At 49.3% G+C, this 22,230-nt stretch overlaps 1 protein-coding gene across 3 annotated transcripts in view; it reads left to right on the forward strand.

Moving 5' to 3' along the window:
* Positions 1-2,187: 2,187 nt before the first annotated feature.
* Positions 2,188-22,230, forward strand: part of HRH2 (histamine receptor H2) — a 52,369-nt gene continuing 32,326 nt past the window's right edge. For 2 of the 3 annotated variants that reach the window (XR_004263519.1, XM_032260393.1), the window contains exon 1: positions 2,189-2,571. The gene's annotated coding sequence lies outside the window, so the exon portion shown is untranslated. Of the gene's footprint in view, positions 2,572-22,230 lie in introns of all 3 variants that reach the window. The other variant, XR_004263520.1, reaches the window with a different exon arrangement.

Consider the following 22,230-nt stretch of genomic DNA (forward strand, 5'->3'; position numbering starts at 1 on the left):
TAACAGGATCAAGTCCAAACTGCCATCCGAGTCCTCCCCAGATCAGGTTCCCACTGGCCTCTCCAGCCTTGTCTCCCGGCTCTGTCTGTGCTCCCCTCACCTTGGCTTGAAGCCCTGCGGAACCTCACGCCTCAGTTCCTTTCTCTGCTGTCACCTCAACCTGCACAGCCCTTCCCCGCTTCTCCAGCTTGTGAAATGTTGCTTTCCTTTGAGGGTTGGCCTGTAAGTAATCTCTTTGAAGATAATCCTCTTTCTCCTTTGTAAGGATCAATCAACTTTTCCATTTTCCGTTTTTTTTTTTTTTTTTTTTTTGAGATGGAGTCTCTCTCTGTTGTCCAGGCTGGAGTCGGAGTAGCTGGGACTATAGGTGTGCACCACCATGCCTGACTAATTTTTGTATTTTTAATAGAGATGGGGTATCACCATATTGGCCAGGCTGGTCTCGAACTCCTGACCTCATGATCCCGCCTCAGCCTCCCAAAGTTCTGGGATTACAGGTGTGAGCCGCCAAGCCCAGCTCTTTTCCATTTTCTAAACCTCTTTGTTACAGCATTTTTTTAAATTCACCCATTCAGTGAACATTTATTGAGCATCTACCATGTACCAGGTACCATTCTAGGCTCTGCAGAGACACAGGGAGCAATACAGACAAGGTCTCAATCCTTCCCCAGTTGTATGCTGGTGAGATAAAGCAGGCAATAGGCATATAAGAAAATGAAAAACAAAATAATTTTAGACAGTGATAAATGTGTTAATTATAATAAAATGGCTGCTGTGAAAAACACTATAGGCAGGAAGGCGAATCCTTTAGATAAATTGGTTAGGCGTGAACTCGCTGAGGAGGTGACACTCGAGCAACTACGGGAACAGAGGAGAGCTTTCCTGGTGGAAGAAACATGTGCAAATGGCCTGTGGTATGGTTTACTTGGCTTTTTCCAGGAACCGGGAGGAAGCCACTGTGGCTGAGGTGCAAAGAGAGAGGTAAAGAGTGGTGAGAGATGAGATCAGAGAGGTGGCTCTTGCAAACCACATGGGGTGGGGTCTCTCGGCAGTGACAAGGAACTTGGATTTTACTCGAACTACAGCAGGAAGTCATGGGAGGTCTAGAAGCAGGTAAGTAGAAAGACATGATCCGATTTACACTTTTCAGAGATTATCTGAGCTGCTTTGTGAATTGCAGGTGAACAAGAGACGCATCCAGAAGACCAGTTTGGAGACTCTTGTCATTCCAAGATGACAATGACTTGGACACACAGTGCAATAGTAGCCTCTCCAGAAGCTGTGAACTGAGAGCTAGGGGACCATGGCCCCTCATCCTCTGCATTGCAGCCCCTGGCACAGGGCTGGTCCATGGTGACAGAATGGCTTGAGGTGGTACATCAATCAGCGGTGGCATGTGTCTGAAACGCATGTTAGCTGAACCCTCCTCGCTTTTGCTATCCTTTGCCAAGCTTCTATGGAAATCTCCCTCCACACACCAGTTTCCCCAAGCAAGCCAGGGCAGTCCAGCTGACCGCCTGCCTCCCCTGCACTGGGCTGCTGTCCAGACCCGGTGAAAATCTCACCATCCTGCCCACCCAGGCTCCCCGCACGGAGATCTGCGTGGTTAGCACAGTGGCCTTGATATCTTGATATTTAAGAGATGGGTTTTCCCATCTGAGCCTTCATTTTCTCATCTGGAAGGTGGGCGTTATTCTCCCTATCCCCAAAATCCCTTTTCCGAAAGCCTACTTCCTTACTTCCTCTCTCTCTCTTTTCATCTCTTCCTTCAATAAAAACAAAGTCCTAGGGTTTTTGAAGTTTTGCTGATTTTTTTTTGGGGGGGGTAATTAATAACCCCTGGACTAATTAATTTCTGCATCTGTGTTTCTAGATTTCAGATTCCAGAATTATTTAAGCTTTTCCCTCAAAACTAGTTACTTCCCCCTTCTAGCCTGACTCCACCTGGATCCTAGGTGCCCAATGTGAGGGATGCCAGCTGACCTCCTGGATCTAGCGCCCACCCAGTGCAGGTCCTCCAGCTGTGGCCACTCAGCCAATATCGGCACAGGTGGACGCTGGGGCTCAGACCAGGCGGTTGCCCGGTCAAGGGTGGGCCCTTGAGCAATCAGCGGGGCGGGGAGAGGGAAGGAGCCGGGAAGAAAAGGGAGAGAAAAAGGGGGCAGCGTGGCAGAAACGAAGAGGAAGGGGCAAGTATCAGAGTCAGTGACATGAAAAGGGAGGGTGTAGGAGAAAGGAAAATAGAAAGTGGGTGAGACTGTAGGAGGGGGAGGCTGGGGGAGAAAATGTGGGTGTGTGCGCGCTGAGAGAGAGAGATAGATACACACACACACACACACAGAGAGAGAGAGAGAGAGAGAGAGAGAGAGAGACTTGGAGAGGGAAGGAAGGGAAGGAGCGTTGAGAGCAAGGAGGAGCGAGTTGGGGGCGGAGACGAGGAAGTGGGTGCGAGGCTCGGGGCGCAGGCCGTGCGCGCGCCGCCCGCTCCATCCCTGCCCGGAGCGCAGCCGGCGCGGGCGCGGGACCAAGGCAAACCCGGTGCGGAGCCAACGCCCGCCGCAGCAGCACCAGGTAACGCGGCCGCCGCCTCCCCGCGGGGCCTCGGCTCGGGGTGGGGTCCCGGGCGGGCTTAGAGACCTGGCTGGAGCTTGCGGCGCCGCCCGTGGGGGCTGCTCCGGAATGCCCAGCGGCCGTCGTGGCCCCGAACCCGGGTTCGAGCCCCGGCCCCACAGCTCGCTGGCTGTGCCTGACCTTGGGCAGGTGCCTCCGCCTGGCCTGCCAGCCTCAGTTTCCTTCTCTGTGACCCGCGGGGGTCGTGCCTGCCTCAAGGGGGAGTTGAGAGCTCGGGATGCAGCCCCGGTCCGCGGCAGTGCTTGGGGCGCGGGTGGGCTTTGTATCTCCTCTGCCCGCAGAGGGGTGGATTTGGAAAGTCCACTTGCGCCGAAACACTCCCCGTTTTGTCCCCGGGTCTGGGTGGTGGCATTTTCTCGCGGCGATGTGTCTGTCTGAGCATGGAGCAACTTTCTGCTAAAGGGAAGCCAGCGGAGGGCCGGAGGCTGGTGGGGAGGGGGCTTCTATGCCTCAGGGAACCAGAACGACCTGCCTTCATCCCGCTGGGCTGCTGCCTGCTGCCTGATGCCCGGAGCAACGACAGGCAGCGCTCAGGGGTTGGGAGTCCTTGCTGGGGACATCTGGAGGGGAATTTGCCTGTGGGATGAGCCGCGCAAGTGGCCTCTGATAGGAATCCCACTTTGGGCAGTGACCTTGAGCTTGAGAGCCTCAGTTTCCTTCACCATGAAAAGGGCCGTATTAATCCCCCACCCCTCCATGAGGTGTTCTGAGGCAAAGGAGGTGGGGCAGGAAAGTGCCTGTGTGCTGTGGTGTCCTCAGCGGCAGCTGTCATGCCCTAGCTCAGGTGGGCTCAGTCCCGGCACCAGTTACCTCCTGGGAAGTCATCTGTACGCTCTAGATCCCCTCTGTGTCCTTTGCCAGAGATGGTCAATCAGTGGAGCTGGGTGGTGGCTGGGTGGTGGTGGGCACGAAGCAGGGCCTAGGGAATGTGGGGGGCCCAGAAGCTCCAGCCTCCACTCCACACCTATCCTGAGGCTGATGCTCCTCTAAGACATGATGTCTCTCAGAGGGCAGTTTCTGTCCTGTGAAGACACCTGGCGTAATCTCTCAGCACCTCAGTTTCCTTATTTATAAAAAGAAGTCATAAATTCCTACTTACTAATGAGTTTCATGTCCCTGGAGGTTACCCAAGGCAATCAGATAGATTACATTTTTTGACATCTCTGGGTCTGGATGGTGGCATTTTCTCCTTATATCTGACCTAGGATACAAGGAGAATTCCATATCGTGAGAAAATAACCTATCTCCAGAACCTGCTCCTTGCAGGCCTGGTACTCAGTGCATTGCAAGTATGGCACTGGCTAGAGCCACCACAGCAATCCTGGGAAACTGGTGCCATCAAATCACAATTTACAGATGAGGAAACTGAGGGTCCCAGAGGTAAATGCTTGCCATGTGGTCGTACTGGTAAGAAGCGCCTGTGCAGAGACTGGACCCAAGTCTGCCCGCCTCCAGGATGCTTCTGGTTGTATCGTGCTGGCCCCAAAATATGACTGTATAAGTTAAGGCGGAGCACAGGGCCTGGCACCTGGCACGTGAACGATCAGCGCTGGCTTCTTGTTCCATGTGTCATGGGAAGGGCTGCTACAAAGCACTGGAGAAAGTGAGCTTGAAGGCTGGCAGCAGGGTAACCGCACTCTTGCCAGTGATTTCTCGAAGGGTCTAGAAGGAAGGAAGGTCACTACTCAGTACTACATAGGAAGCAGATATCAGACTGACTCACCCGAGCCCACCAATTTCTCTGCTTCCTCCATCACCTTGTCCCAGTTACTCTTGTCTTTATTTATCTCAGCCTAGGCTGATTCTCCTGAGCTCATAGGCACATCCCACTCTGCATCCTAGGCTGATGATTAACTACTGACCCTCCCAGGCAACAAGTCCATGGGAAAAACAAGACCAGCTGTGGTCCATCTCCGCCAACACCCCAAAGCAGGGGAAACGGGATTAAGTTCCAATCCCAAGGATTTAGTTCAGACTTGAGGAAGAAAACCCTGATGATGGGGAGAAGGGCGTCCCAGCAGGCTAGAGAGTTCCTTTGCCAAAAATGTTTTAAAGAAGAGGAGTACATCCAAATGAAAGGGTGGAGATATGAACAAAGCCTCCTTCATGTGCAGAGATGTTCGTCAACAGTCAGAAAGTGCCTAAATGTCCAACAGGGAATCAATAAAGTTATGGAACAGCCATATGACTACCCAAAGTGGAGAGTTTTTAATGAATGGAAACATGTTTTGCATAGGCATACAGATGGCAGGGTCCCATATATGTGTCAAGAGCTTAGAAAAAAGACCAGGGGGGCCTAGGCTAGAGAGGGTTAACAATGTTTGCCCACGGAGGGTGGGGTCATGGGAGATTTGTTCCCTGACTACTTTTTCTGGACTTTCCAGATTTTATGCAATGAACATGTTCTTTAATAATTAATGGACTACCTGGCTTCGGTTCTGAGAGGAGGAAAGAGGGTGCCTGATTGAAAAAGAGGTACTGGCTGGGTGCGGTGGCTCATGCTTATAATCCCAGCACTTTGGGAGCCACCCGAGGTAGGTGAGACCATCCTGGCCAACATGGTGAAACCCCATCTCTACTAAAAATACAAGAATTAGCTGAGCGTGGTGGTGCGTGCCTGTAGTCCCAGCTACTCGGGAGGCCAAGGCAGGAGAATCACTTGAACCAGGGAGGCAGAGGTTGCAGTGAGCCAAAATTATGCCACTGCATTCCAGCCTAGTGACACAGTGAGACTTTGTCTCAAGAAAAGAAAAGAAAAAAAAAAGGTACCATATGGTTCAGTAAAATGGGTGCCCTGTCTCTGAGGGTGGCCTGTGTTAGACCTACAATAAAGACTGAATTGTCTCTAAAAGTGTTCAAGTAATGTTTTCCAGATTGAAGTTGTTACCATCTTCGTGTCTTCTATCTTGTCCGTTCCAATTCTGATACATCCTTTATCCTATCGTCAATGTGATAATACAGATCTGAAACTACTGCTCCCCTGCTCAAAAATGTTCCAAGACTCCTCATTCCCAAATGGATCAAGATCAAAGTCCTTAGACTGGCATACATGGCTCATCATGGTCTAGTCTCTGGCCAGCCTTTTCGCCTCCAGCTACCCCCCCCCCCCCCCCCCTGCTGGTCCACCTACGACAATCTACATCCAGCTGGCTGAATTAACTATGTTCTTGCCCACCTCCAATCTTCCCACTTGGAACTTCTCTTGCCTGCAATGCCCTCCTTTGCTTAGCAACCTCATCCTACTCATCCTTCAAGATTCCATTCAAACCAGATCTTCTAGGACCCCACAGTTTACAGGTATGCTCCGCCCCCAGGGCTCCTTGAAGATAGGGATGATGTAATCAGCCTCCTCTCAGGATGGGGCTGACACATGAAGGCCTTTCAGTGACAGGGGCACCTCTATTTGAGGCCTAGCAGGCCCCTTAGAGGAAAGAAATACAAAATTGTTAATATCAATAATATCTGTTATTTGTCGTATTCTTACTATGTTCTTATGATAACCCTATGGGGCTCACTTTCAGATTGGAAACCAAGAATCACATGTGTTCAGCCACTTGCCCAGTGTTTCACAGAATCTGAACCCTGGTCATCTAAATCCAGAACCTACACTCCTAATCAGGCTCAAGAAGAGTTGACAGATTCCATCAGCCAACATTTAAGCAGGGATCACAGAGATGCTGTGAAAAGCAATGCATCCCTCCACTGTAGGGGTAAAGAAATGGCACGAGAATGACCTCCAAAGTGCAAGGGTTTATGCTAGACACTTGGGACCAAGGCATATATAAGATGCCATCCCTAAAGGAAGCTTACAGACAGTGGGGGGCGGGGAGAGTAGTGTGTAAGCAGGATCTTCAGGGCTTTGATGGGGTGTTTAGAAAACTGTGGGACCTCAGGGGATGTGGGGTGAAGGCTGCCCAGAGGGGATGATGCTTGAAATAGATCAGGAGGCCAGGCGCGGTGGCTCACACCTGTAATCCCAGCACTTTGGGAGGCCGAAGCAGGTGGATCACGAGGTCAAGAGATCGAGACCATCCTGGCCAACATCATGAAACCCTGTCTCTACTAAAAATATGTATATACAAAAAAAGTAGCTGGGCGTGGTGGTAAGCATCTGTAGTCCCAGCTACTCAGGAAGCTAAGGCAAGAGAATTGCTTGAACCTGGGAGGCGGAGGTTGCAGTGAGCCAAGATTGTGCCACTGCACTCCAGCCTGGTGCCTGGCGACAGAGCAAGCCTCTGTCTCCAAAAAAAAATAAAGAAAGAAAGAAAAGAAAGAAACAGATCAGGAAAGATAAGTAGCGACAGAGCAAGCCTCTGTCTCCAAAAAAAAAAAAAAGAAAAGAAAGAAAGAGATCAGGAAAGATAAGTAGGAATTCATCAGGTGAACCAGGGAGATTGGGCTAATGGTTCTCAACTGAGGACATTTTTGCCCCTTGGAAGACATTTGTCAACATCTGAAGATATTTTTGATTGTCACAACTTGGGGAGGGGGAGTGCTGGCATCTAGTGGGTAGATACCAGGAATGCTGCTAAACTTCCCACAATACACGGGATAGCTCTCACAACAAAAAATTATTCTGTCCCAAATGTCAGTAGTGCTGAAGTTAAGAAACCCTGGGTTAGAAGAGAAGAGCATCCCTGACCAGCGATCAGCTCATTCAGGTACCCACAGGTGCTTACCAAGTGCCTTTGAAGCACTGGTCATTCGAGCCTGTGGTGGCCCAGTTAACCACCTGGCCTCCCTGCTTCCCCTCTGCCCCCGCCCCTCAAGCAACAAGAGTGGTCTTCTTTTTTAACATAAGAGCTTTACAGAAATATAATTCATTTACGATAAAAGTCGCCAATTCTTTTAAACTACAAGTCTATAATTTTTAGAATATTCACACAGAGTTGTGCAGCCATCACCACTACCTGATTTCAGACCCTTTTCATCATCCTCAAAAGAAACCTGTCCATGTTAGCAGTCACCCTCTTATCTACTCCCCACTTCCACTTAAGGCTCAGCAACCACAGGTCTACTTTCATCTCTATAGATTTGCCTATTCTGGACATTTTACAAAAATTGAATCATATAATGGGTTTCATGTCTGATTTCTTACATCTAGCATGTTTTTAAGGTTCATCCATGTTGTTCCATGTATCAGTACTTTGTGCCTTTTTATGGCTAAATAGTATTCCTTTATATGGATAAGTCACATTTTCTTTATCCATTCATCAGTTGATGGACATTTGGGTTGTTTCCATTTTGGGGCTATAATGAAATAATATTGCTGTGAATATTTGCATATAGGCTTTTGGGGAGACGTATATTTTCATTTCTCTTGAATGTGTACATAGAATTAAAATGACTAGGTCACACAGTGATGCAGCTTTGACCTGGCACCCGTTTGAGGAATTGCCAAACTGTTTCCAAAGTGGTTACACCATCTTACATTTCCTCAGCAGCACGTCCTTCCCAGAGCTTCTTAGGTCTTTTGGATGCTAGCCATCTTTGTGGGTGTGAAGTGGTATCATTGTGGTTTCGGTTTACATTTCTCTGAGGGCTAATGAATTTGAACATCCTTCAGCGTGCTTGTTGGCCATTTGTGTATCTTCCTCGGAGAACTGTGTATTCAGATCAGTCACCTTTTAAATACCAATGCTCATTCCCTTACTTGTACTGAAATGCAAACTCCGCAGAAGTCTATCAGGCACCCCCATCAGGCCCTGCCCACATCCTTGTCTGCATTTGTCTTCACTGGGGTCTGGCCAGCTCATTCCCCACCAGCCCTCTGTACTTGCCAGTTCCTCTGCCCTGCTTGCCCTTTGCACAGCAGCTGGAGGATCAGCCTCAGAGAGGCCCTCCTTGTCCTCCCAGTCTCAAGGACACTTCTCCAGCCCCCCTCTAGCACACTTCAAGTTTCCTTTGGTCATATTTTCCTGTCTGATAAGATCTTGAAGAAGTCCAGGTGTCTCTACACTTTTGACTCACTCTGTAACCCCAGGTAAGCCACCTTGCTCCTCTGAGCCTCAGCTGCCCCATCTGAAAACCAGAGGAAGTAGGACTGGCTTATCTCAAAGGGCCTTTCCAACTCTGCCCCTATCTGATGCTGTGTGGCAGCACTGCCAGGAGAGTGAGGGCCTGGCGCCATTGCTGTGAGAGGAGGGTGTCTGGAGCCAAGTTTGTCACGGACTGGAGCAGGCAGCATGACTGATTATTGCCAGCCCCATGGGGACAGTCCAGGAGCTTATGGCAGCTTTGACCTGGCACCCAGCCTCCAAGAACAGGAGCGAGGATTGTACACACCTCCAGCTCCAGCAAGGATTGGACACCTTGGCCACTTTTGGCTCTAGAATTGCCCATTTTTTCCTGGGAGAATGATCTACCCCCAAAGCCTCTCTGAGCATGAGGGCCATTCATTCACACATTGGGTCACTCACCAAATCTTTCCTGCAGCCCTGCTTGTGCTCAGTCCTGGGCAGTGCCCTGAAGATACAGCAAGGGATACATCTGACAAAAGATTCCAGCCTAATGGGGAAGACAAACAGGTGCATGGAGTGCGGCAGGTAGACACAGCGTCTGGGCATTCCAGGCGTAGTAAGGACGTGCACAAGGAAACAGAGCTGCAAAATACCCAGGGGTGCTCAGGGCAGTCAGAATAATTAGGCTTTACCTGAGACCCCAGGGCAGTGGGGGCAGGTAATAGAGGAATCAAGGGTGCAGACCTCGAAAAGTCCTCAGTGCCAAGCTGAGGCATTTGGATTTTGTCCTGTAGGCAGTGGGAGCCACAGAAGGATTTTTGTTTCTCTGTCACCCAAACTGGAGTACAGTGGCGAAATCAAAGCTCACTGTAGCCTCGACCTCCTGGGCTCAAGCGATCCCCCCACCTCAGCCTCTCAAGTAGCTGAGGCTGCAGGAGACCACCACCATGCATGGCTACTTTACTTTTTTCTTTGCAGAGACAGGGGTTCTCTATGTTGCCCAGGCTGGTCTCAAACTCCTGGGCTCATGCAATCCTCTTACCATGGCCTCTTAAAGTGCCGGGATTACAGGCATGAGCCATCGCACATGGCCTGCACAAAAGGATTTTTCAGCTGAGGATAGAGGCGATCAGGTTTGCATTTTCTAAAATGCCTTTTCTCCAGACAGCACAGAGGAGGGTGGGGCTGAGGAGAGAGCAGGAGGCCAGGAACCTAATCAGGATGCTCTGGCTCTTGTTCTTTGTCTTGTGCAGGGAGGAAGGCCAGTACTCTGCAGCTGGAGAGGAAGGGACAGCTTCAAAGCTGAGAGGGAAAATCATCTGAAGAGGGTATGGGTTGAAGGAAAGGAAGGAATCTAAGTAATGAATGACACAGGAACAGCTGATGCCAGCTTCCCGGGGTTCCTGCTATGACCGAGGAGGCACAGGAGCTGCGGGAGCTGGCATTTGAGCATGGCATTTTCCAGGTGGCTGGAGAGGGGGTGTAGAGGCAGCAGGATAGGGAGGTCCAGACCCAGGGATCTTTATATGCACAAGCACAGAAGTGTAAGAATTCACGAGGGTTAAAGAAACAGTGAGATGCTTTGGATGCCTGGAGCACACAGGGTGTGATGGCAAGATGGAGGTCAAACTGAGGCTGGAGCAGGCAGGTGGGGCATCCATGCTTGGCATCAGAGGGCTGTTAGAACCCAGAACAGGGGTCCTGGCTACAAGACCACTGATGGTTGCTTCCAGGCACACAGCACTCACTGCCCTGAGAAAGCCCACTGCTAGAGCTAGAAAGTTCTCGATGCCTTACCACACTCCAAGGGCCAGAGATGGGTGCCTGTCAGCCTGATTGTAAAACACACAGAAGGCAGATTCCCCCAAACGATTGACCAGTGAATGTGATGCCAACTGAGACCAAGCTCTCAAAGCAATTATAAAATGGGGAAGAGTGGTTAGAAAAGAAGGAAATCCCGAAAACTGACCTGGCTCTCCAAGAACGCCAGGAACATGCCAAGATCATAGATGGCAGCTAGCAGAGGGCTTTTGCGTGACCACAAGACATTTTTGTTTGGGAAAAAAAATGAGCCAGCGTTTTTAAATGAGGAGATTCCATTGCAATGTTAGGACATTTTATTTCAAACTCAGAAAATTTTACTTAACATCCAGATTTCCAGCTTCTGGAGAATGTGAAGCTCTAATGGCACTGAGCCCATAGTGGCCACAGCTGCGTAGTGGTTGCCCCTCCAGCTGAGCACCACACCCACACTGTGGGTGTAGCCTGCTGCATTTCACCTCCCTGCCTGGGGACCTGAGGCCTGGGATCTGGGTCCCCAGGACCAGCCTCATCCCTGTCTCTGCCCTGCTACCTAGAGGCTGGGCCAGTGGGAGTTCCTTGCCCTGCAGTCCCTGTGTTCCTGGAAGCATCAGTCTCAGAAAAGGCTCTGTGGAGGTGGGATCTGGGGCCGCACTTGGCTCTCGAAGTCCTACCATCCCCAGCTCCTTTCAGTCGCAGTACATGTTGGCAAATTCAGTCAAGTCCGCAGCAGAGACCCCAGTTGACGTGCCTCACTCTTGAACTACGGCACAGATTCCCTGTTTTTTTTGCTTTTTGAGATAGAGTATTACTCTGTTACCAAGGCTAGAGTGCAGTGGTGCAATCTCAGCTCACAGCAGCCTCCACCTCCCTAGCTCAGGGGATCCTCCTCACCCCACCCTCCTAAGTAGCTGGGACTATAGGCATGCACCACCACACCCTGCTATTTTTTTGTATTTTTCTTTTGTAGAGACAAAAAATATTGCATTTTTTTGTAGAGGTTTCACCACATTGCCCAGAGGTTTCACCATATTGAGCCCTTCCTGGGCTCAAGCAATCCACCCGCCTTGGCCTCCCAGAGCGCTGGGATTACAGACGTGAGCCACCGTGCCCGGCCTCCAGATTCCCTTTTTTGAAGTAGCGCCTTTAACAGATAACCACAGAGCTCACAGCAGCCATACATTTGGCACCATACTGCCTTCTTCTAAAGACTGATTAGACGGTATGTTTTTCCTTTTCACCTTTTGAGTAGATAAGACCTTCGTGAGGTTCAAAAGTACAATACACGAGGTGTGCCACAAAAGGCCTCCCTGCCCCCTGGCCACCATCTGCCCATTCCCTGCTCAGAAACAGAAGATGCCTCTTTCGTTAACTTGTGGCTTATCCTCCCAGATTTTCTTTTTGCACATAAAGACATATATATACATGTAATGTATAAATAGTCTTATTTTTGGCCCAAAGGGAAATATATTATAGTTAGTATTTTGCACCTTACATGTTGTTTTTTAGTCACTATAGACTTAACTCTCAATGTAGAAAACTGCGAATAAAGAAACGTGCAGGCCAGGCATGGTGTCCCAAGCCTGTAATTCTAATACTTTGGGAGGCCAAGGCAGGCAGATCACCTGAGGTCAGGAGTTCGAGACTAACCCGGCCAACGTGGTGAAACCCCATCTCTACTAAAAATCCAAAAATTAGCAGGTGTGGTGGCATGCCTGTAATCCCAGCTACTCAGGAGGCTGAAGCAGGAGAATCGCTTGAATCTGGGAGGCAGAGGTTGCAGTGAGTTGAGATTGTGCCATTGCACTCCAGCCTGGGTAACAAGAGCAAAACTCTGTCTCAAAAAAAAGAAAAAGAAAAAGAAATGTGTAACAAAGACGGAATAACCAGTATGACCATCCAAAGAAAAGCGCTAATACCATCCAGTCCGTCCTGCTAGGCGTAAATATTTTTTTGTTGTCCTCCCACATTCCCTGGAGGTTGACGGATTAGGAGTTCATAGTTACAATCATTGTCTCCTTACAATTTGAATCCTGCTATTTTTTGACTTAAATATAAGCATTTCCCCTCATTATTTCATAGTTTCCAAGATGTGATAGTAACAGCTATAGTAATTTTGTTATGACATAATTGAACCATTCTCCTAGTTTTGAACATATAGGTCATTCACAATATTGCTTATTGTGGAGAATACAGTTGTACCTATAGTTATTCTATATATTTGTAACTGGGCAGAGTGAGCGTCCCTAGAAAGTGGGGCACCTAGGCCAGGAGCTAAAAAGTCATGGTTTGGTGCCCCAGGGCTGGGGCTGTGTGGGGATGAGATTCTGGAAGGGGAAAGGCAGGGCAGGGCACAGGCACCTAGGGAGCTGGAGGGAGGCAGGTGCTGGTGTGCGCCAAGCACTATGGGCCAAGCACTGTGCTATGGGCTTGTGCATCACGCACGTGCAGTATTCACGTTCGCTGTGTGTGAGCAAAGTAGTGAGTGCTGGGGCTTGGGTACATTTGCCCACTGACTCTGCACAGCAGTCAGACAGCAGGGGACTGCAGGGGTTTCACTCCTCCATTTAAGAAATCTGAGGTGGAGAACCCCCAGCTGTTGCTCGCAGTGTGGGGGTGCAGGGGAATGTTACTCAGGAAGTCGGCTCTAGAAGGGACTTGAACTTGACCCCATACACCGGTCAACTGCCTTGCGAAGCTGACTTATTAGCCACATTTTACAGGAAGGAAAATTGGGGCTCAACACAAAGCCATCTGGCCAAAATTGACTAACTGGTAGCAGCAGTTAGTCAGCAGCTTGACTGGAACCCACTGCACCTGCTGTGAAGGATGTGTGTTTCCATCGGGTCCTGGAGACTGAGATGAGAGCCATGGTAAGGGGCCTGCTAGGAGGACTGGCCGAGGCCGGTCAGTGAGGAGGGGTCCAGCCATTCTGTGGGCTGTCCAGGCGGAATCACGTGCTCCCAGAAGCAGAGTGAGGGTGACAGGCTCTCAAAGACTCTTAAGGAAGGGCAGCAAGGTCAGGGCAGAGTTGTCCAAATCCAGAAAGAGGGTGGGAGAAGCAGGGAAGAGGGGAGCTCCCCAGCATGGGAGGGATGTGGAGGGCAGGACCCACCCAGCGCAGAATCACAGAGCAAAGTGCAGCACTGTCCACAAAGAGCCGATCGTGCAGTTCTCCAGGAGGTCCCTGAGATGGTTTTTGTTTTGTTTTGTTTTGTTTTGCTTTGTTTTGTTTTGTAAGACAGGGTTTCCTCCAGCTCAGGCTGGAGTGTGGTGGCACAACATAACTCAATGCAGCCTCCACCTCCCAGGCTCAAATGATCCTCCCGCCTCGGCCTCCCAAAGTGCTGGGATTACAGGTATAAGCCACAGCACCTGGCCCCTGCTTTGTTAAATGCATTTGTTTTTGAGGTTCCAAAGAGACACAGCAGTCAAGAACAGAGAATGATGAACCCCACGTCCCCCTTTCCCAGCCTCACTATTTTCAGCATTTTGCCAATTGCCTTTCATCCTCATCCCTGCCACCACATAATATTTTTGTTTGTTCATGTGAATATCGTAAAGAAAATCCAAGGCATCATGGCACTGTGCTTGTAAGAATTTCTTTCTTTCTTTCTTTTTTTTGAAACAGAGTATCATTCTGTCACCCAGGCTTGAGTGCAGTGGTGCAATCTCAGCTCATTGCAACCTCTGCCTCCTAGGTCACTGCCATAAATTCAAGTGATTCTACTGTCTCAGCCTTCTGAGTGGCTGGGATTACAGGCACACACCACCACACCCAGCTAATTTTTTTAATTTTAGTAGAGATGGGGTTTTACCATGTTGGCTAGGTCTCAAACCCCTGACCTCAAGTGATCTGCCCACCTCAGCTTCCCAAAGTGCTGGGATTATAGGCATAGAGCCACTGTGCCTGGCTTCAGTGTTTGTGTTTATTTCTAACTGGTGAGCACATAGCACCTTCCCATTTTTGTAGCTAACAGAATGACAGAACGAACACAATTCCTTAACATAACCTAACACCCGATTGGCTTTCCAGTGCCCCTGATTGCCTTGAGATGCCTTTGTACTATTACTATGTTCACATCAGGATCCAAGCAAGGTCCCTTTTAGTGTTTTCAAAAAGCATTACAGCTCCCCTACAGAAATCCTGCCTTTACCATTCATGGACTGAGCAGAACCAGGAAGACAGGACACTTCTATAATTTGATGCCACTCTTCCAAGGAGTCCGAATTTTACTAACCACAGGAGCAGCTCCCTCGGGGTGACAAACTCTGATGCTTCCAAGGCCAGGCAGCTGATGTCACTGCTCAGTGTCACTTCCTGGTGGGCCTGTGTCTGGCCAAACAGGCTCCTAGCACCAGGCTCCAAACCAAAGGGAGCAGGTGGAAATGAGGACCAGGGCTGTTTTTCAAGACTAATTGGAGCCACGCCTGTAGTCCCAGCTACTCGGGAGGCTGAGGCAGGAGGATAACTTGAGCCCAGGAGTCCAAGACCAGACTGGGCAACATAGTGAGATCCTGAATCAAACAAAATTATTTTTTTTAAGTAACTGGAAATCTATACTTTTTATATGAAATCTCCTGATTGTTAAATATTGCTTTTTTTAAAAAAAAATTATAAACATTATTTGAACCGAAACACCACTCCTCAGTAGACTGAATTCAGCCTGTGGCCATTGATTTCATCTTTTCTGTCCAAAAATTTGAAAACTAGGGGAGACACATGTTGTTGGAAGGAAATGACCTCCCCATCTTTGGAGACAATCAAGGAGAGGCAGCCTGGCTATCCATCTGAAATACTGGACAGGGACTCCTCCACTCACAGTGACCACTAGGCTGTTTCCTGTCCTCAGTCCTACTAATGGTTGATTCAGAAATCTCATAGATCCTCCCCACCACACACATACACACACACACACACACACACACACACACACGCACACACACACACACAGAGGCACCTTCCCCTCAGACCAGCAGTGTGCGTCAGAGCACTGCAATAGCCAGACTGCAAATGCCACCACCTGCCTGGAGCAGGACCCTCAAGACCCTTCAGCCCACCAGAGACCCTTTGAGAGTCTACACGATAAAGCCTAATCCTCACCCTCATTGTTGGCCAAAGACCAGCCACATCAGAATGACAAAAATCTCTTCCAGGCAGACAGCTGCCTGGGCTGGTTCTTGACTTGTTTGCCAGGCCATACCCGGACTTGGGCCTGTAGCAATGCTTACAAAGCCTCATCTGAATGCAGAGATGGGTGAACAGACACGGGCCCTGCCCTGGGGTGCTTACACTCACCTGGCCGGGTCCAGCAGAGAAAGAAAGAATGGCGCACAGGGGATTAATGACAGGTATGGTAAGTGCCATGCCGGAAGTACAGGATGCCAAGAATGTATAACCAGACATCTAATGTCTGTTGAAAGGGCTGCGTGGGGATGGGGCAATGCTTTGGGGAACTGGAGCCCTGATGTGGCCAGAAGCCTCTGAGTGAGGAAAAGAGAAGTTGGGGATTCATATGAGAAAGTTCCCAGGAGCCAGATGGATCGCCCAGGGCTTTGTGGGGCACTGCATGGACTTGGTTTTTCTCAGCAGAACAGAGGTTGCATAAGATAATCAACAGGTATCAATGTTCTGGCAAGTGTTATCTGTTTGCTGCTATTATCAGAAAGGTGACCCAGCTGGTTGCAGGACATCTGCCTGTAAGAGCAAGTTGTACCTTGGTGGAAGGGCAAAACCTCCAAGGAATGAGGTTGGGGGAAAGAAGAAAGAGGAAGGGAGAGATAGTGTTGGCAGCAGAGACAGTGTTGACGGTGTTGCTGGTGCCCGGTTCGTGTGGCCATGGCTGCTGCTGGGGCTGGAGGTGATAGTGATGATGGAGGTGATGACAAGCCTGGAAAAAGGAACCTGGACTTCTCTGAACCTCAGAGCCTTTCAGACACACACACACACACACACACACACACACACACACACACAGTGCCAGATATACAATACAAAAAGAAAACCACAAAATTGCCAGCTTTAAATGTTCAGCTGGACATCTGCAAATGTAACATTATGGCAGCTGGTCAGAGTCAGATGCCTATGTCAAATAGTCATACACAAATTATACTTTCTTTGGACTGTGCCTAAATTGAAATGTATTTATGATGCAGTGAGGCATGACCTCTAAAAGGGTGTAAAGCTTTGTAAGTGTCCTTAAATGGCTGTGACTCATTGGCAAACACTTTGTAAGATAGTAAGCCCCCCATCGATGGAGGCATGCAAGGAAAGCCGGGATGACTGCCTCTCTGGGGTGCTACAGAAGGGGTTCCTGAACATGAGGTGCACTGTGTTTTGTTTCTACCCAGAGCTTTCCTATTTCACTGTGGAGCGCCCATGATTCCTTTCCTCCTCCCCGCCACACACACACATACAGTTGCTGGGAGAGATCTTGGAAAATTCTGAGCCCATCTCCACACCTTTCTGCTGAGAAAACTGAGGGTATGAAACTTGCTGGCGGTAACACAGCACGTCAGAGTCACACCAGAGACACAAACTCAGGATCTGGATTCCCAGCCCAATGTCCTTCCCATCCCAGCTCCTGCCTCCGGGCAGTTTTGCCCCTGGGTGGCAGGGACGTAGGCTTCTCTGAAAACATTGGCAATCCATAACTCACCTCTCCAGGAACCAAGACAGACTCTTCAGCTATCCCATCCCACCTCTGCCCTTGAAACTCCCTCCCTAAGCCTTTTCCACACTCGCCAGCCCACTGAGGATGGAGGACTTCAGCCAAGTCACAAAACACCATAAATCTTCATTTCCTTATCTAGAAAATAGAGATGAATAGTGGTACCCACATAACAGGGTTGCTGAAAAGATTAAATGGGTTAATGTACATAAAATATTTTAAACATTAACTGACGCTTTCAAAGTTCCCAATAAATGGGATATTATATTGTTATGATGGTTCTTTTCAAATGCATTTTGCCAACTGAGTATTAATGGGTCCCCCATTAAGTGCCTGTCAGGGAGCAAGGTGGAGTGGGTCCTGGATCCTGGCTCCTGACCCTCACCAAGTTCACATTCCAGTAGGGAGAGACAAATAGTGAACTAATCGAGAAACACATGAAATGCTAGGAGAGCCACATGAGGAGATGTTATAGAGGGTGCATTGAGCTGCCTTGGCGGGGTCCAGAAGGCTCCTCTACAGAGCTGATGTGTGTGCCAAGACGGGAATCTCCAGGTCATCAGCAGGTCACAGATCAAGCCCTGGGGAGGAGCAAGTATGTAGTATCCAAGGAATGAGAGCAAGGTTAGGGTGCCAAAGTGCACCTCTGAGGCCTTGGGTGGTAAAAGAGGAGATGGAGCAGGTTACAGGGGTGCCAATCACAGGGGGCCTTCTGAGCTGCTGGAAAGGATGTGAAACAGGGCAGCACTGGTGAGGTAGAAGCAGGCAGGTGCTAGTGATCCAAGCGCCAGCAACAGGGAAGCTGGTCAGGACCTCTCAAAAGTTCAGGCAAGAGAGGATGATGGCTCGAACTAGGACTAGGACGAGGGCAGCAGTAAAGGAGAGTGGATGCGTGTGTCCGTATGTGTGTATGCATGTGTGCATTTCACAGGCAGAATCTACAGGGGTTGTTGAGGGGTTGGATGTCAGTGGTGAAGGAACGAATCCAGAAAAATGCATAAGTGTTTAGCCTGAGCAACCAGGTGTTTGGAGGCTGGGGAGGAGCAGGTTAGAAAAAAGAATCAGGGGTCCTTTTCCAGCCCCTCACGTCATGATTTATCTGCACTTTGTGCCCACACTATGCAGAATAGAAAAGTCTACAGAGACAAAAAACAGGGCGGTGGCTGTCAGGGGCTAGGGAAAGGGAGGAACTGGGAGTGACTGATAATGGGAACAAGCCTGTTTCTGGGGTGATGAAAACGTTTTGGAACCAGAGAGAGGTGGTGGTTGCACCACATGGTGAAGGTACTGAATGCTCCCCAAATGGACACTTCAGCATGGTGCACCATTATGTCATGTGAATTTCACCTCACTTTTATTTATTTATTTTTTGAGACAGAGTCTCGCTCTGTCACCAAGGCTGGAGTACAGTGGCGCAATCTCTGCTCACTACAACCTCTACTCCCTGGGTTCAAGTGATTCTCCTGCTTCAGCCTCCCTGGTAGCTGGGATTATAGACGCCCACCACCATGCCCTGCTAATTTATGTATTTTCAGTAGAGATGGGGTTTTGCTTTGTTAGCCAGGCTGATCTCGAACTCCTGACCTCAGGTGACCTACCCGCCTCAGCCTCCCAAAGTGCTAGGATTACAGACGTGAGCCACCGCACCTGGCCACCTCAATTTTTTTTAATGTGAAAGAGAAATAAAGACTTTCCCAGACAAAAACGAAGGAATTTGTCATCAGATGCAGCTTCAGGTTCCCACATCCGCTGTTGGCAGAGGCCGAGCAAATGGTGTGAGTCTCTCACTAATAAGGAAACATCACAACAAGAACTGGTCACGAGTCAGTGTCGGGGCTGGCTGGTTTCATGCCTTCTGTGGCAGGTTAGGCTGAGAGGTATGGATGTTCAAAGCCCTGCCTGCCTCTTTACCAGCTGTGTGGCCCCAGACAAGTGAGCTTTCTAAACCTCAGTTTCACCATCTATGAAATGGGAACATGACAATTTCTGGTATACAGATACCATTATTAACCTCTGCCAGGCGCCCAGCACGTGGTAGGCACTCAGGAAGTGGAAGTGGCTCGGGTCCTGGCGTTAAGTCCAGGTCTCCCTCTTCCTCACTGTGATGCCTAGGGGATGACACTCATCATCATAGAGTGTCCACCCTGACCCCGCCATCTAGCACTGAGCTGGAGGACACACGTCTCAGGGGTAGTGAGGCTCTTCCCAGTCTGTGCCAACAATGCCCGTTAGAGAGCCCACCCCAAATTCCAAATTCCAGACAACATTCGCTTTTCAGCCCGTGCAGAGGGGTCCCGCTAGAGAACTGCAGAGCTTGGAACAAGACGTGCTTGAGGACAGAAGCAAGAAAAGCCCTGCCTTTGCACCCCTCCTGACTCAGAAGAAATAAAGGGGCAGGACCAAAGCTCCTGGGAGGCTTGGGGCTTCTCTCCAATGAACAGCCCCAGCCAGAAGTCTTTTCCTGCCTGTGGACTTTGACCAAATGTCTTGCCAGGAAGGAGTTAGACACCTGCACCACAAAGATGAAAGACATTTCGATGTTATCACAAGGGAGGAAGTGTCTTGTGCTATTGATACAAACTGCAATCATGCCATCTCTTTAAAAAGCCCAAAGCCCTTTCTCTACCTGCAAAACCAAATACGTGGAGGCTGAGAACAGGGACTCTGGAGGCTGATGGACCTGGGTTCAAATTCTAACTTTGCCACTTACTGATTTTGAAACTTTGGACAACGTTTTAAATTTTGCTGAGCCTCAGAGTCTGTGTTTATAAAATGTGGAAAAGAAAAATCTCTTGCCTCACAATGTTGTGGTAAAGATTAGATGAGATAAAGCCAGGCCTGTCATGAAGTAAGCATTCTACATATGTTCATTTGTAGCAGTATCATTCTCATGGGTGGTTAACTGACTGAGATCAACAGATATGGGGTCCTGGCTGGGCACAATGGCTCATGCCTGTAATCCCAGCACTTTGGGAGACCGAGGCAGGCAGATCACAAGGTCAGTAGGTCGAGATCAGTCTGGCCAACATGGTGAAACCCTGTCTCTACTAAAATGTATATAACTTAGCTGGGCATGGTGGTGTGTGCCTGTAGTCCCACCTACTCGGGAGGCTGAGGCAGGAGAATCACTTGAGCCTGGGAGGCGGATGTTGCTGTGAGCCAAGATTGCGCCACTGCACTCCAGCCTGGTGACAGAGCAAGACTCCGTCTCAAAAAAAGAAGAGAGAGATCAGGTCTGTTATCTACTACCAGTTTCCTGAGTGATCTTAGGGCTGATGATTGAACCTTTGATGGCTCCTTATTACCTTCAGAACTAAGTCCAAACTCTCAAGCACTCCATCCCCAGCTACATTTTCCTCCTGAGAACTAGCTGGAGAGGTTGGCAGAGGCCAGATCACACAGAGCATAGCAGGCCTTGCCATTTCTTTTCTAACAACAGGACGGGAATTGGAAGGCCTGGGCATGCTCAAAGACCAGGACAGTTAGATTGTAAAACCTGAACAATGATTGAGAGGAGAGGATGGGCCCTGAGGGCTATGAGCTTGGAGGTAGAGGACTTTTTATAAAGGGGCTCCTGGACTGAGTGGACCAAGCACCAATCCTCGCCCAGCCCTAGCCTGGAGACCATCTCAACCATATAGCCCTGTCCCACTCCTAAGCATAAGCTGGTCCCCCAGCTTCCACTCCTTTGTGTGTTGTTCCCTCTGCTCAGCACACCCTTCTCCTTCCATTCTCCACCTGTCAAAATATATGTCTATTAGGTTTTGAGTAGGTGATATATACACAAGGTGCAAAGATCGAAAAGGTGTCAAGAGACACATGGTGAAAACACGTCTTTCTCCCGTCCTGTCCCAGCACCCGCTTCCTCCCTGGAGGCAGCCATCCCTACCCTTTTGTTGCCACCCTCCTGAGCCGGACCTTGACCAATGTTAACATGTGTAGATGCGTGGGTATGCACACGTGTGTTCCCCTTGTGCATATCACACTCAGCATAGGCACCCTTTTGGAGGCCCTCCCCCATCAGCCCAGACAGTCTAAGTCTTTTGGATGGCTCCACCACATTCTGTCATGTGCACGTTTATGGTTTCCAGACTTAGCCAACACAGTCAGTACTCTGGGGAATCACAGGACAGATTCCCAGCATTGCAACTGCTGGGTCAGTAGTCTAAGTGTTTTAAACATTTCTTGGGTTTTCCAGACCCAAGAAAATGCTTCCCTCTACAAATGCATGTGTGTGTGCCGGAGTACACACTCTGGCATGCATACATCCATGCACATGTGCCCACGTGTGCGCACACACACACGGAGTTGTTGCCCACCACCACCCTCAGAGCTGAAGCTCCAGTGTCCCAGTTCCCACACCTGTGTGGCCTCCACCCATGGCTCTTATTAGCCATCTCTTGCTCTGTCTGAACTTCTAGAGGATTGGGACCACTGCACCCTATTCATTTGTATCCTCAGCCCCTGCCTCAGGGCTCACCTCGGCCTCCTGGGGAAAGGCTAGAAGGAGCTCAAACTCCCAGCACATAATGGGCCACCGGCACTTGTTTTCCCCCAGGTTTTTGTTTTATTTGTATAAATTTATGGAGTGCAAGTGCAATTATGTAACATACAGAGATTGCATAGTGGTCAAGGCTTATCGTATCGATCACCCAAATAATGTATATTGTACTTATTAAGTGATTTCTTATCCACCTCCTCACCCTTCAGATTCTCCATTGTCTAGCATTTGGCCTCTAAGTCCAGGTGTACACATTTTTTAGCATCCACTTCTAAGTGAGAACATGCAATATTTGATTCCAATTGCACTGGAAGGTGTTATTTTAAGTAAAACAAGGCAAACACAACAAGTCAAATATTGCAAAAGATAAGATTGCATTCCTTTTTGTGGCTGAATGGTATTCCATTGTGTGTGCATATGTGTGTGTGTGTGCTGCGTGTGTGTGTACTACTGTTTCCGTTTACTTCCTTCCTTCCCTCCCCCCTTCTTTTCCCTTCCTTCCTTCCTTCTTTCCTTCCTTCCTTCCTTTTTATTGAGACAGGTTCTCCCTTGCCCAGGCTGGAGTGAGGTAGCATGATCTCAGTTCACTGCAGGCTTGAACCCCTGTGCTCAAGCTAACTTCCTGCCTCAGCCTCCTGAGTAGCCTGCACTACAGGCGTGCACCACC

The sequence above is a fragment of the Sapajus apella genome, unplaced genomic scaffold (genome assembly GCF_009761245.1).
Source record: "Sapajus apella isolate SASKATOON/1434 unplaced genomic scaffold, GSC_monkey_1.0 scaffold117, whole genome shotgun sequence".
Classification (NCBI taxonomy): Eukaryota; Metazoa; Chordata; class Mammalia; order Primates; family Cebidae; genus Sapajus; species Sapajus apella.